The following is a 15,703-nucleotide window of genomic DNA, read 5'->3' on the forward strand; positions in this document are numbered from 1 at the left end:
TGAGCAGTCACTTGAAACTATTACGCCACCTATTGTTATAAAGGAGACATTTGGAACCGGTGTATCTGGATTCATCACATTACGCTTGGGTGGATTGAATCGTAAAAAGTTTTGATTTCTGTTCACCCACTCGTAGGCTATCCTATACTTTGCCAAAAATAAATCGATAACACAATTAGAGGCACTCAACTCTTTCAAAGTTGGGTTGAACATTCTAAGTGAGTATATTGCTGTGGTACTGCCTGGTATGCAACATTATGGGTACAGATCTATTGGAGGCGTAACCTGTTGATAACAAAGGACAGTTGACTCTGTTCTACCTTCGTCAAGGTAGGAATCGTTGACATAGGTCTTAGCTGATCGCGGGACCTGAGTAACAAATTTATCCATGCGTGCCTCGGTACAATTAGAAGTTCCTCGGTACAATTAAAAGTGTCTCGGCTCAGTTTTTCCGATACCTGCCATCAGAAACTGAGACAACATTTCGAGGATCAAATTTTTTAGATCACAAATCAAATATATTTTGATCTCAAATGAACACATTTTTGAAGGGGGGTCCCCCCACCCCGAAATCTTATATTTCAACAATTTTGGGGAATTCTTATACAAATTATTGATACAAAATATATTTTTAGTGGGGAAGCAATTGCTGCCCCCCTCCTCCTCGTCAATTGTTATACATGAGGGGGGGTCTAAGGAAAAAGTCATATTTCAAATTTTGTTTACTAAGTTTTGTGAAGTGTTTCGGGTGCAATTAAGAACTTAGGAAAAACTCAGGTTTGTGGTTATTGCTATTCAGCTCATTGAAGGCTTTAGCGAAGGTCCTATCCTTGTATAGTATACCAGATAAATACATTAAAGCCATAAGGACTATGTACAAGAATAACATCGCTGCCGTTAGGGTAGAAAATGTTAGTAGCTGGTTTAACATTAAATCAAGAATTAAACAGGGTAGTGTCCTATCCCATTCATATTAATCATTTTGATAGACTCTGTCCTAAGGAGCACAGCAAAGGCAATGGGATAACCTGGAACCAATTGGGGCAGTAAAACTCTATTAGACTTAGATTTTGTTGATAATTTATTCATCCTAGATAAAAACGTTTGCAAATTGACTGAAATTTTATATGTCTTGAGAAATCAGGGTGGAAGAATAGGTTTGAAAATTGATTTTGAGAAGACCGATTAAGTAGAGAACTTCATTTATCTAGGTAGTAGTTTTAGTAAAGACGGTGGGTGCAGAGAAGATGTTAAAAGTAGAATAGCTAAGGCTCTATGTTTTTTTTTTCACAGTTTGAAAAAGTTTGAAAGAACGGGAAGATAAGTCTGCGAACCAAGATTAGAGTATTGGAAGCTAAAGTGATATCGGTGGTCGAGAATGGCTCTGAAGCGTGGGCGCTTCGAAAGATGAAGGAGGATTTGCTAGGTGTTTTCCAGAGAAATTGCCAATTGATTGTCTTGAGTACCCGACCGACTAACCGTATTTCAAACAGTGAGCTCTACGAAAAATGTGGTGGAATCCCACTTTCTAGGGCTATAATGATAGAACGGTTAAGATGTCTAGGACAAGTTCTGCCAATGAAGAATGACAGATTGCCAAAGATCGTCCTTGTTGGTCAACCATCTACGGTCAAGTGAAAAACATTTCATCCCCTAATGGGGTGAGAGGATGTCATAAGGAAAGGTTAAAAGGAAATGGGAACTTCTTGAGAGAGTGTTAAAGGGAGGCTTTGAATATATTGGGTTGGTGGAGGAGCGTGCGTGGCTGCGTTGGCCTCAGGCCACTTGGTGCTACGATTAGCATTTGATAGTATACATTTATATATATTTATATATTATATATTTATAATAGTATATATATATATATATATATATATATATATATATATATATATATATAGATATAGAAAAAATATATATATATATATATATATATATATATATATATATATATATATATATATATATATATATATATACTATATATATATATATATATATATATATATATATATATATATATATAAACAATAAATCTGAGAGGCAACCCTCTCATTGTTGAAAAGATGGGAATTGTTGAGAAATTATAAAGTACAAATAGGAAGAAATGTATAGCTCTTCTGCCAAATAAAGCTTTCAGTTCGAACATGTTAAGAAATAGTAAGTTACCCTTTCACCTCCTGAAAATATATGTTTTTACTCTGGCTCCTCATCCTTTCAAGCAGTCCTCATCCTCCTTCTTTCTACTTTTCTCATCGATCTTTCGATAAGGCATACGTAAGCTCTTCGTAATATATATTTGAAAGTTACATCAAGGTGAGTCTAGAAATTAATCTTTTTCTTTAATGAGACTAGCTATATTATTCCTGTTAAAAAAAAAAGTAAAAAAATATTGAACCGATATTATATGTTTTCTTCTTTTACTCAGCATATTAGATTACTGAACGTTGTTAGGTTGTTTCTTATTAGCTTGCTATGTGACCTTCATTATTGTTTCTTCATCGAGATTCGTTTTTTTTTTGCAATATTTTCCTTTTTTTGACAAGGTATACAAATCCGGCTGTTTTTGTTTGCGATGACCATTTTGAAAATAAATCTGCTCTATTTTATTTAGATTACGACCGCACATGTGCCAGATTATGTAGAAGACTTAATTCGGTGTGGATCGTCTTTGTCATCGAAACATGAAGAAGACTGTTCTGAAGAACAAGCTCGAATTTGAATTATGCTAAATTCCCGTACTAGTCTCTCTCAGTGAAATTGAGTGTTGTTCAGTTTTGTAGTGTTGGCCAAATGAACTTTTTCTCTAAACTTGTTTCAATCCTACTTTTTACCCATAACAAGTAAATTAGGTGGTTTTGGAAAATATTTGAAGGAAAATTTTGGAATATATTCAGTCACGGACCAATCAAATGCACGGGAAGTTAAAATCGAACTTACTTTAGGTATAAATTATATTTAGATAGCGATGATTAGTTAGATAAAACTAACTTGTTGTGATATCTTCAAACCAATTTCTTCCCTCTTGCGAAATTTAATAAATTGCAAACAGACTAGCCTCTCCGAGGCTTTTAATTTGTAAATTAAAATTAAATTGTAGGTAAATCTATATAAAAAGAAGAGGGGCATTTATCTGATAAAAAAAAGGGCACGGATCCCAACAATAGGCCTGTCCTTTTCGCGTAATCTGCCGTTCGGAGATTGTATTTTAGCGAATTAGTATAATTTGCATTTGGAGCAACCAGAATCTTGTTGTGATATTTGGTTTGTGTTGCAGGGTCGTTTCCCGGTTCAATTTTTATTTTAGCTAATCCATCAGTGTAATACTTTCGTGTTTTGACAGTTTGTTTTCTCATTTTTTTTCACAACCCATGTAATTTTCCATTTCGGTGATTTACTTTACGTTTCAGAGATTGGTTTGAATCGAGTTAAATTGATACTCGCTAATTAGGTGATCGATAAAGTAATTAAGTGATATTACCGACAAATATCGTGCTTATTTTCGAATTCAGTGGAGATTGTGATTATATTTTCCAATGGAGATAATACCATTTGATCATGAAAGTATCCAACTTGCGGACTGACAAGAGGCTAACTAGCTCCAGGGTTCTACACACAGGCCATACACCTTACACACAGGCCATAGTAATTGAAAATTTAGCTTCGAAAAGTTTAAACTGGAACTAAAATAAAAACGATGCCCTCCGTAGAGAGGCAGACAGAAGGATAAGAGAGTCTGAATAATGGGCTAGCGAGGCCCGTAGGGGGAAGACGAGAGAAAATACCGATCATATAGAGAAAAAAATACAAGCTGAAATAGATTAAATAGAAAAAGAATGGAGGCTTTTAAGAGAAATCACCAGAAATTCATAAAAACCATGAAAGATCTAATAAGAGTTCGCTGAAGAATCTCGGCGAGTGACATTTCATCACGTACAACTTAAAAGCCATTTGTGGGTCAGGATATGTTTTCTAGGGGTCGGTTGTCAGAGAATGAGACGCATCAAACCTTAAATTCAAAGACTGAAAAATATGTGACATAGTTGACAAGGAGAGTAGACAGAGAAACTGATAGGCGAAATGGGGAGGTGAAGCCACCCTGTCTAAAAAACTAAATGCTTGAAATTCCAGTTCGGAATGCTAGTAATCCAGAGAATCTTACTAGTAATCGCCTCAATGGAGATGATAAAATAACCCATAAAATAAACAACTTAGGCAATGGCCAATAATAACAGAATAATCGAATAATTTACGGAATTGGACTGACCAACAGAAAATGAGATTCGTAAAATGTATCAAAGATGAGATGCCGATAATTAGAAACCAAAAGAGAAATATAAAGATATTAGTAAAATTTTAGATCTTAACTAATCATATTTACCTGGCTGGGGAGCTGTCTTGATCATGAAGGAGGCGCTCCCGGGTTGAGGTCTTTCTATTGCACTTCTGATTGGATGACCCCTGTGATTACCCCAAATGGGGGTAACTCAACAGCGTAATTTTCGGCAGTGGGGGACTGTGTTCGTGCGGAGCCCTATTTACATATTTAAAAGTACTTTCCTCTGGGCCCCTCTTATATGTCACACATTTCGCTGTTGGAAGGAAAAAGTATGCAACTTGATGTTGATAAGACGTTAATGGGACATGTAAAATTGATCATTGGGCCCTTTTGTAAAGATTATTTTTTTAATAAACTTGCATGTTTGAAATATTCCGGAAGAATTGTGCCTAAAATCCCAAGCATATGAGAGAGTTGAGCGTATAATCTATAGAAAATGGTTTTGGAATTTTCTCAAACATCAAACAAATAACAAATAAACATATTTTGTTTTTCTTAGTCTTGTGTTAAATCAAATGATGGTATTAATGACCAGTCGCCATAATTAAACTGCCTTAACTAATTGAATTCCTCATGCATTTTGTTTTTGAAAATACTCTGTAATTATTAAATAATTATTTTTAAATTGAACTAGGATTCGGATCAAATTGCTGAAATTTAGATTAAGTCACAGAGGCTATGTTCTTGGTCACCACACGTTTCATCAAGTTACGGCGGCAACATGTCAAAGTAAAAATTTCTTCACTACCGTTAAGCTTCGTGGAATGTTTAAATAGGGGGGCCTTTTGCTATAGTAATTGATCGGCCCCTGCGTTACATTATAATTATTTTTCAGCCTGATTACTAAATATCTATGTTTTTTCTGCGGATTTAGTTTTATTGCCCTATTATTAAAGTTGCCCATGAATTGCTGCTCTTTGAATATGTTATCTCATCAAATAATTTTTTTTTTTTTTTTTTGCCCGCATTTACTTGAATGAACATTGAATTCCATATTGCTTTCAAACGTTGTCAAAAAACCGATAAGGATTTACTAGGATTTATTTTTAGATACTCAAGTCAACTCTAGAAATTTTCAAGAATCTTCAGAAGGAGGGGAGGGGGTATCAATATTAGCTTACTTATTTATCTAATTAGTTTTGCTAGAAGAATTTACATCACTTTATTTTTCCTTATAAGCTGTTATTATATTGCTTTTTTACTTACTTGTTTTCTACTCTTTATAACCTTTTATTATAATCTTTCCGTTCTTTTTGTAGTCAAAAAAATTACGCACTTTGTAATTGTAAACTTTGTTTTCAGGGAAACTGTTTGTCGAAAAAAAAGAAAAATTTGGAGCTCGATAGGGACTTTTCTATTCTTAGTAGTCTTAGTAGAGCGCACCTGCACGTTTTTACCACTGTGCTATTCGGCACTGGTGATTGAGTTGCTCTAAATAATACCTTGTATGTGGCATCCGTTTTCATAAATGATAATGTGTATACAAATAATAATTTTTATTTAGCGAAAAAGAATTTTTAACCAGGATTAGTAATAATGCAAGTTATAGTGTAATATCATTAAAATTTACTCCCAATTTAGACACAAAACTGAATATTTAATAATTACAGACTATTTTCACAAACAAAATGCATCAGCAATTCAATCAGCCAAGGAAATTTATTGTATTTATAGCGATTGATCATTGGGACCATCATTTGCTTAAACACAAGACTAAGAACAAAAAAATTATTTGAGTTTTTTTTTAATTTGAGAACCATTCTCTATAGAGTATACACTCAACTCTCTCATTTGCTTGGGATTTTTAGCACAGTTCTTCCATAAAATTTCAAACATTTAAGTTTATCAAGAAATTAACCTTTTCAATAGTACTTATTGCATTTTACTTAATGTACAATGATCAATTTTACTTGTTGCCTTTTTGTCTGAACAACAATAAATTGTGTAGTTTTTCCTTCAAATTGCATAATTTATGACATGTAAAAGGGCCCGAAAGAAGATACTGTCCAATGTGTGGGCAGGGGTAAGCGCAATAACTCACTACTGAAATAACTGTTGAGTTTCCTCCATTTGGGGCAGTCATAAGGGTTAGCCCATCCCAAGTGCAATGGAATAGCTTATCTAAGGCGATAACCTCCTACATAATAAGTGGCTACCCAGTTAAGTAAATATTATTTATACAAATCTTTTTTATTCAAAACGTTTTACTAATATCTTTCGGCATAAATCGGATTGTCTTCATTGCGAATCAGGAGCTTAAATTGGTGAAAGAGATACAGGTATGCGCAACTTTTTCACATTTATAACCATAGTCTCTAAATTATTTTTGATAAAAAGCAATGTCACGTATCATTTTCCGATGCAAGCGTTCTATTGTTTTGAATGCACGTTTTCATTTTTTGAGAAAAGTAAAACGACTATTCTTACCGTTTTTGGGTGACGGCCAATCCCCTCCCCCTCCTAGAAGTTTTTCCCACTCGTAAAAACGTAACAAAAACTCATATAAACAAGGTTGTGATGCATTTTTAAAGTTTTTGTGACCCCCCCCCCTCCTCTGGAAAAGATCCTAGATACGGTCCTGAGAGGGAAATTATGCTTCAGAATACAAAGAGGGAAATTTTGCTGTAATTTCAATTTGTTTAACGAAAATGCCATGGGAAAACAACTCCTTATTTTAATGACAATACGACGATGAGATTTTTCCTTAATCTTTGGGATAAAGGGAAGGTGTTTTAAAAAATGCGGGAAAAATACCTTTTTAAACACCTTAGCAGAGAAATCTTAACATCATTAAACTATTTAAACCAATTATAATTGATTTTGAAAAAATCTTCAAACTGTTGAATAAAAAGTACGGTTTTGGTGATGAGAGACTAGCATATCAACTCTATTTGAAATAACAGGCACCTGCCAATGCCTGCACATGGGTGGTTGAGTTCTTAGCAAAGAAAAGCATCATCAATGAATAAATTTCTGTTTTGAACAGCAGTAGCACTTTGGTGGCACGCACTTTAAACGCCATGTACCCCCGGGGTCCCTTATGCACTTTAAACACCATGTACTCCCACCATTCCTACGAGACACATACCGTTCTCCCAGCTTCCGGTGATAAGGTTATTTCCAGGAAACGTTTGCCAGCTGTTATTTCTCGCTGAAACAGAGCAACGAATACAAGCGCCATGCACTCGGTATCTTGCATACGGCCACCTATGATAGATACATTTGAATGCCAAATGTTTAACCAAAGTCATAGATGGTATTATTGGTAACTACAGGTATAGATGACGAAATGTTTTCATTTCCAACGATACATTTGTGTAGCTTCTAAGCAGTTTTTTTGCATTGATTTTATGGAATTTATGTCTAATTTATGAATCGAACGTGAGACCTAAGATTCCCATGGAAAGAGAAAGACACGTTACTTGACTGAGCCAACAAGTCATTGATGATATTATGTTCTTAGAAATACATTCTAGGCAATCAATGTACTTTTTCTGGGACGCCAGCCAACTGATGTTAAGCATCACTATATCGTAACAAGTTAATTGTGCAGTCGATTTCTCAATTGGATTTGGATATATGGTAAAAGCTATCAGTGATTCGTTTCCAAGCGCCTTTTTTGGCATCATTCCGAGAATATGCATACCACAGTGATGTGAGATGGCTGCTGGACAGATATGTTCTTTTGATCGTCAATGAAACTTGCTTTGATCTCCAAAAATTGTAAAGACCATAATCGACAAGGTATCCTTTTTGTAATTTGATGGTCCTGAGCACACTGGTTTTCCATTACCGGGCTTGCGCATGATGTTGGGTCCCCAGTTTCCCCTCCAGGGCCCCATTTTCCCCTCCAGGACCCCAATGCCCCCCCCCGCCAATTTTTTGAACTTTGAATTTTTTGGGGAGGACTTAGACTTTTTTTACTTATAATTATTTTGGGACTTGAAATTATTTTTGGGGCTTAGAATTTATTGGACAGAATTTTGTTTTTTTTTGGGGGGGGGAGGCTTAGATTTATTTTGGCGGACTTAGATTTTTTTGACATAGGAACACAGTCACGCGTGTCGCCCACAAATGTCAACCTCCAGTTAAATCAGAAGGTTTCACTGGAATGTTTCCCACATCAACTCCTTGAACAAAAAGACATGTTTCGAAGTGTTTCATATGTTCATCTATAGGTACATCGCCCTCTTCCCAGTTCCCAACCAAACCTGCACAAAAATCACACTGAACCTGGTCACAGGGACCAACAAAGAAGAATCCAGCTATTGCGAGTTCTTTGGTATCGATGAAATTCTTTGACCTCTTTCCATTAAATATTCTTAGTCTAACACCCTCTCGTTTAAGAGCACTGCATTTTTCGAGGCCAAGATTCTTAGAATTATACATTTTACAAATGAGAGAGAGACAAAAACACCTACGAACACACAGAGTCAGACACATAAACGCACAAAGACAGAGACAAGCAAACACCCACTTAGAGACACAGGTACAGGGAGAGAGAGAGAGAGAGATAGAGACAAAAGCACATACAAACACACAGAGACAAGCAAACACCCGTTCAGACACACAGGCATAAAGATAGAGAGAGACAAGCACATAGCCGCTCAGACACACAGGTACAGAGAGAAAGAGAGAGAGAGAAAAAAACGCACACAAACACACAGAGTCAGACACAAAAACACACATAGATAGACACTAAGACACGAAAATACCCACACAGAAACACAGTGAGAGAGAGAGAGAGAGAGCAAACAACAACTCACACACATAGGCACAGAGAGAGAGAGAGAGAGAGAGAGAGACCCAGACAAACACACAGAGTCAGACACACACAGACTGACACAAAGAGAAGCAAACACCCGCCCAGAGACACAGTCACAGAGATAGAGAGAGAGACAAGCAAACAGCCGCTCAGACACACAGGCACAGAGAGAGCAGAGAGAAACAAATACAAACACACAGAGCCAGACACACAAAGCCAGACATGAAGACAAGCAAACACCCGGTCGGACACAAAGGTACAAAGAGAGAGAGAGAGAGGCAAACAGCCGCTCAAACACACAGGCAAAGAGAGATAGAGAGATAAAAACACATACAAACACACACCATCAGATGCACAAACAGACAAAAACAGACACATCGACAAGAAAACACCCACTCGGACACACAGGCATAGGGAGAGAGGGAGAGAGACAATCAAACAGCCGCTCAAACACATAGGCACAGAGAGAAAGAGAAAAAAGACACATATAAACACACAGAGTCAGACACAAAACACACATAGACAGACACAGAGACAAGGAAACACCTGCTCAAGACACACAGGCACAGAGAGAGAGACAAAAACACGTACAAACACAAAGAGTCAGACACACAAACATTTAAAGTCAGACACAGAGCCATGCAAACATCCCAATCAGACACATATGCACAGAAAGAGAGACAAGCAAACAACCGCTTGGACACAGAATCACAGATATATATATATATATATATATATATATATATATATATATATATATATATATATATATATATATATATATATATATATATATATATATATAGATATATACATAGATATATAGATATACATATATATAGATATATAGATATAGATATACATATACATATACAGATATACAGATATATAGATATAGATATACAGATATAGATATACGCAATAAAACATTGGTGCAAATTAATTCAAATTGAGGTGGAACACAGTCGCCTCGTCCGGCAGAGAGAGAGAGAAAAACACATACAAACCAAGACAGACACAGAGACAAGCAGAAAACCCGCTCAGACACTCGGGCACAGAGAGAGAGAGAGAGAGACATAAACACATACAAACACACAAAAAACAGACACAGAGAAAAGTAAACATCCGATTCAAACACATAGGCACAGAGAGAGAGAGAGAGAGAGAGAGAGAGAGAGAGAGAGAGAGAGAGAGAGAGAGAGAGATACAATGTAGTTACAGATTGTAAAATTTTCTTAGAAATATTAAATGATCTCGAAATTAAATGCTTTATTTTCCATTTGTTTGCTATTTTTTACTACGATGGATCTTTATCGTCCTAATATCTTTACCTGAATTTGAAAAAAATACTCTTGGACTCCTCTCATTTTTAGCTAAGCTTTAGAATGTTTATTATCAGGGGGAGGCTGAACTCTACTTAAGCCTTGAAAATGTTACTGAATTTTTCCTTTCCGTGCACATTTTTTCGTTGCTATAGCAAGGTGTCTTGAAATAGAGAGGTCCTTAAATCTCAAGTTTCTACCTGTAATTTGATCTGGGGTCTGTTTGAAAGACAATTGTCTGTTCAAAGGATGCGCTAGAAAAGCTGATGCTGAATAAAAACTCACCCTGGAAACATGAGGGAATTCTTGCAGATTATTTGTGTGCCCATTTGTTTGTTAAATTTTGAAAACTTCGCATGATTTCTAAGCAGAAAAAATCGTAATCTATAACCACACGAGAAATGAAAAGCTCCAACATTATGGTTAACGCAATAAAATATTGGTGCAAATTAATTCAAAGTAGGTGGAACACAGCCGCCTCGTCCGGCAGCGGCGTTATGACACTTCAGTGGCGGTCGACGTCGACAGCTTCCGATTTATGCGCCGGCACGGCATTGGGGACTAACTACAATGCTGTGATTACAATACCGCAAATTTGTTTTCATTATCATTACTACTCCGACAAACAAAACGATAAGCACCAAGACAAGGCTCAAGTAACCAGAGCGGAGGATAGTTAACTCTTTCTCAGCGCGCTATCATTGGGTTTCAATTTGATTTTCCCAAAACAGATGTTTTGTTTTCAAAAATTCACTTGAATTGAAAATATTCCATGTTTTATAAATTCTTGCAACAAAGAGAAAACTTCTTACACAAAACTTGCTCCAATAGTAATTGAACTCTAAAGAATGAAATTGCGACAATAATAATCATATCAAAGAATGCCCTAGCTACGGTAATTTAAAATAGATAAACATTAGCTTCAACCCGACTTTGCCGGAAAATTACGAGATGGCTAATTGGTTTAGAACTTTTGAAAAACTATATGGATACCGTACTATTTTTAGAGGTCACATTCCACATGGTGCCACATTCTCCTCTAAACATTAAGTTACACAGTCCGCTCAAAACGGATGGACGCTTATCCAGTATTGCACTATTACAAGACAAGTTTTAGAAAAGTATTAGAGTATTAAAAAAGTTCGGAAAGTCAGTGGAGCTCCTTTCTTTGGCGAAGGGGTTCCGGAAACTCTCAAATGTGTAGTTTTTTTTCTCTTAAGCAGCTCTTCCTATCAATATGCAGAGAAGTTTTATTTTCTTGCAACTCTTCAGGGGAAATAATTATAATTTCTTTCAGGTTTGGGCTTCATTTATTTATCGATGCTGATTTGTGGTAGTTTCACGCTTGGTAGATTATTTGATTTTATTTTTGCTCATTTATTGTTTAATTTAGTTCTTTACTTTCCTTTGAAAAACTTATTTTGAGGAAAATGTTTTTTTGACTAATTTCTGTTCGTTTTATATTGACATAGTCTTTTCAGGGAAAAAGAAAATAATACTTTAAATCTTTCCGTTTTTTTAAGAATTTATGATTGGGCCTGCTATTAGTATGCTGGCGAAAAGTTTTCAGCAATTTTTAACAACATACACCCTTTTAAAAATCTGGACACAAATAGCAGGGTTTAATTTAGTTTTATCCCTCCTCTAGTTGATCTAGAAATGGAAAAATTGATACCATTCGCAAAAAAATCCGTTTATCTTCTTTGATAACTTGGATACACTATTTGCATTACACTATTTTGATTTGGTTAAATTTTAAGAGCAGAAGTAGCCCCAAAAGTTTGGACATAATACCCTCAGTCGTTCTTGGGATACTGCTGAGATGTCTTATTGGGAATTAGCATTAACACAGTTCATTTCGATTAAATCTTATGGCAACATTTATTTTTTAAACATCAAGACAAATGGGAGGGTGGGCATGGGAGGGGGATTAGTTTCCCTCCATTCACTTTCGACTATTAAAAAGGACATCAGCCCTTTCTATTTTCAATTGAATGAGCCCTAATCGAAGTTCCTACGACAACTGCTTCAATACAAAGTGCCCTGGTCTAAACTACAACAACAACAACAAAATTATACATTATACCCACATCGATCTTTACTATAAAAATGTCAAGCCTTCCAATCAATTTTGACTATTAAAAAGGGCACTAGGCCTTTCAATTTCCAATCGAATGAGCCCTTTTTGAGTTTCTATGACAACACTTTCTATTAACACCTTATATTCCCCCAGGACATAAATTACAACCCTTACCCTTAGGGCTGTGAGGGTGGTTGTCATCCTCAAAGACCTAATTTCTAGAACTGTTTTGCAACGTTTAACAAAATGGCTATCTGAAAATTTCGATTGGATGTGTTTGGGAGAATGGTAGGCGTGAGAGGGGGGTTAGTTACCCTCCAATCAATTTAAACTATTAAAAAGGGCACTAGCCCTCTCAATTTCCTATTGAATGAGTCCCTTTTTGAAGTTTTTACGACAACTCTATCTATAAAATGTTATGCCCCCAGGGCATAACTTACAACCTTTGCCCTGGGGGCTCTGGGGGGTTTGTCATCCTTAAATACATAATTTTCAGAACTTTCAACTACGTCGAACAGAATGATTATCTCTAAACTTTGATTGAATGTGTTTGGGGAAGTGGTGGGCGTGAGAGGGGGGTTGATTACTCTTCACTCACTTTCGACTATTAAAAAGGGCAATTTCATTTTCCAATCAAATGAGCCCCTGTTGGAATTTCTACAGCAACTTTCTATATAAACTTTATATGCCCCCAGGGCATAACTTAAAACCTTTGCCCTGGGGGCTCTGGGGGGTTTGTCATCCTTAAATACATAATTTTCAGAACTTTCAACTACGTCGAACAGAATGGTTATCTCTAAACTTTGATTGAATGTGTTTGGGGAAGTGGTGGGCGTGAGAGGGGGGTTGATTACTCTTCACTCACTTTCGACTATTAAAAAGGGCAATTTCATTTTCCAATCAAATGAGCCCCTTTTGGAATTTCTACAGCAACTTTCTATATAAACTTTATATACCCCAAGGGCATAACTTAAAATCCTTGCACTGAGGGCTCTGATGGGGTTATCATCCTAAAAGACCTAATTTCCTGAACTTTCGACTACGTTGAAAAAAATAGATATCTTAAAATATTGATTGGATGTTTTTGGGGAAATGGTGGGTGTGAGAGGGGGGTTAGTTGCCCTTCAATAACTTTCAACTATTAAAAGGGCACTGGTCCTTTAAATTTCCAATCTAATGAGCCCTTTTTTAAGTTTCTACAACATCTCTTTCTATAAAAACCTTATATGCCCCTAGGGCATAACTTACGACCCTAGCCCTGAGGGCTGTGGAGGTGGATCGGTTGTCTTTATAGACCTAATTTCAAAAAATTCAACTACGTTGAATAAAATAGCTATCTAAACATTTTGATTGGATGTTATTTATGGGAACAAGTGTGCGTGAGAGGGGGATCAGTTGCCCTCAAATAACTTTCAAGACTATTAAAAAGGGCACTAGCCCTTTGAATTTCCAATCGAATGAGCCCTTTTTCAAGTTTCTACGACAAATATTTCAATAAAAACTTATATGCTCTCAGGGAATAACTTATAACCCTTGCCCTGAAGACTATGTAGGGAGTATTCTAATCAAAGGTATAATTTCCTGAACTTTAAACCGCGTGGAACAAAGTTATCTCAAAATTTTGATTCGATGTTTTTGGGGAAATGGTGGGTGTGGCAGGGGTGTTAGTTGCCTTTCAATCACTTTCGACTATTAAAAAGAGCACTAGTCATTTTAATTTTCAATCGAATGAGCCACTTTTGAAGTTTCTACGACAATGCGTTCTAAAAAAAAACCGTGTATGCCCCAAGGGCATAACTTACCAACCCTGCTAAGAAGGCTGGTGGGGTTGTCATCTTCAAAGACCTAATTTTCCAGAAAAAATGGCTATCTTAAAATTTTGATTGAATGTGTTTGGGGAAAAGGTAGGCGTGAGAGTTGCCCTCCATTCACTTTCTACTATTAAAAAGGGCACTAGCCCTTTCAATTTCCAATCGAATGAGCCTTTTTTGAAGTTTCTACGACAAAGCTTTCTATAAAAACCTTATATGCCCCCAGGGCATAACTTACAACCCTTGCCCTGAGGGCTCTGGGGGAGTGTCCTCTTCAAAAACATAATTTCTATCTGGAAATCAATTACGCTGAACAAAATTGCTATCTAAAAATTTTGATTGGATGTGTTTGAGGAAAAGGTGAGCGTGAAAGAGGGGTTAGTTGCCCTCAAATCACTTCCGACTATTAAAAAAGGCACTAGACCTTTGAATTTCCAATCGAATGAGCTCTTTTTCAAGTTTCTACGACAAAGATTTCAATAGAAATTTATATGCCCCCAGGGAGTAACTTATAACCCTTGGCCGGAAGACTGTGGGGGAAGTGCCCTGCTCAAAGGTATACTTTTCTGAACTTTAAACTGCGCGGAACAAAAAGGCTCTCTCAAAATTTTGATTGAATGAGTTTGGGGAAATGGTGGGCAAGGAAGGGGTTTTAGTTGCCTTCCAATCACTTTCGACTATCAAAAAGGGTACTAGCCATTTCAATTTCCAATCGAATGAGCCCTTTTTGAAGTTTCTACGACAAAACGTTCTATAAAAACCTTATATGCCACAATGGCATAATTTACAACCCTTGCCCTGAGGGCTGTGGGGGGTTGTCATCCTCAAAGACCTAATTTCCAGAATTTTCCATTCCCTTGAACAAAAGGGCTATCTTAAAATTTTGATTGGATGTTTTTTGGGGAAAAGGTGGGCGTGAGAGGTAGGTTAGTTACCCTCCAATCACTTTTGACTATTAAAAATGGCACTAGCACTTTGAATTTCCAATCGAATGAGTCCTTTTTGAAGTTTCTACGACAACACTTTCTGTAAAACCCTTATATGCCCCCAGGACATATCTTACAATCCATGCCCTACAGGCTGCGGGGGAGTGTCATCCTCAAAAACATTATTTCTATCTGGAAATCAACTACACTGAACAAAATGGCTATATCAAAATTTTGATTGGATGTGTTTCGGGAAATGGTGGTTGTGGAAGGGGGATTAGTTGCCCTCCAATCACTTTTGACTATTAAAAAGGGCAATAGCCCTTTGAATTTCCAATCGAATAAGCCTTTTTTGAAGTTTCTACGACAACGCTTTCTATAAAAACCTTATATGCCCCTAGGGCATAACTTACAACCCTTGTCCTGAGGGCTGCGGGGAGTGTCCTTCTCAAAAACACAA

The 15,703-nt window shown here is 36.5% G+C and overlaps 1 non-coding gene across 1 annotated transcript; it reads left to right on the forward strand.

The window, feature by feature from the left end:
- The first annotated feature begins 4,373 nt into the window (after nt 1–4,373).
- LOC148955964 (U1 spliceosomal RNA) lies at nt 4,374–4,537 on the forward strand. The gene has a single exon (XR_016142589.1). It is a non-coding gene; the product is annotated as a U1 spliceosomal RNA (small nuclear RNA).
- Nucleotides 4,538–15,703: the final 11,166 nt, after the last annotated feature.

Source organism: Artemia sp. Qi Xiang Cuo, chromosome 1, assembly GCF_049724085.1.
Source record: "Artemia sp. Qi Xiang Cuo chromosome 1, ASM4972408v1, whole genome shotgun sequence".
Classification (NCBI taxonomy): Eukaryota; Metazoa; Arthropoda; class Branchiopoda; order Anostraca; family Artemiidae; genus Artemia; species Artemia sp. Qi Xiang Cuo.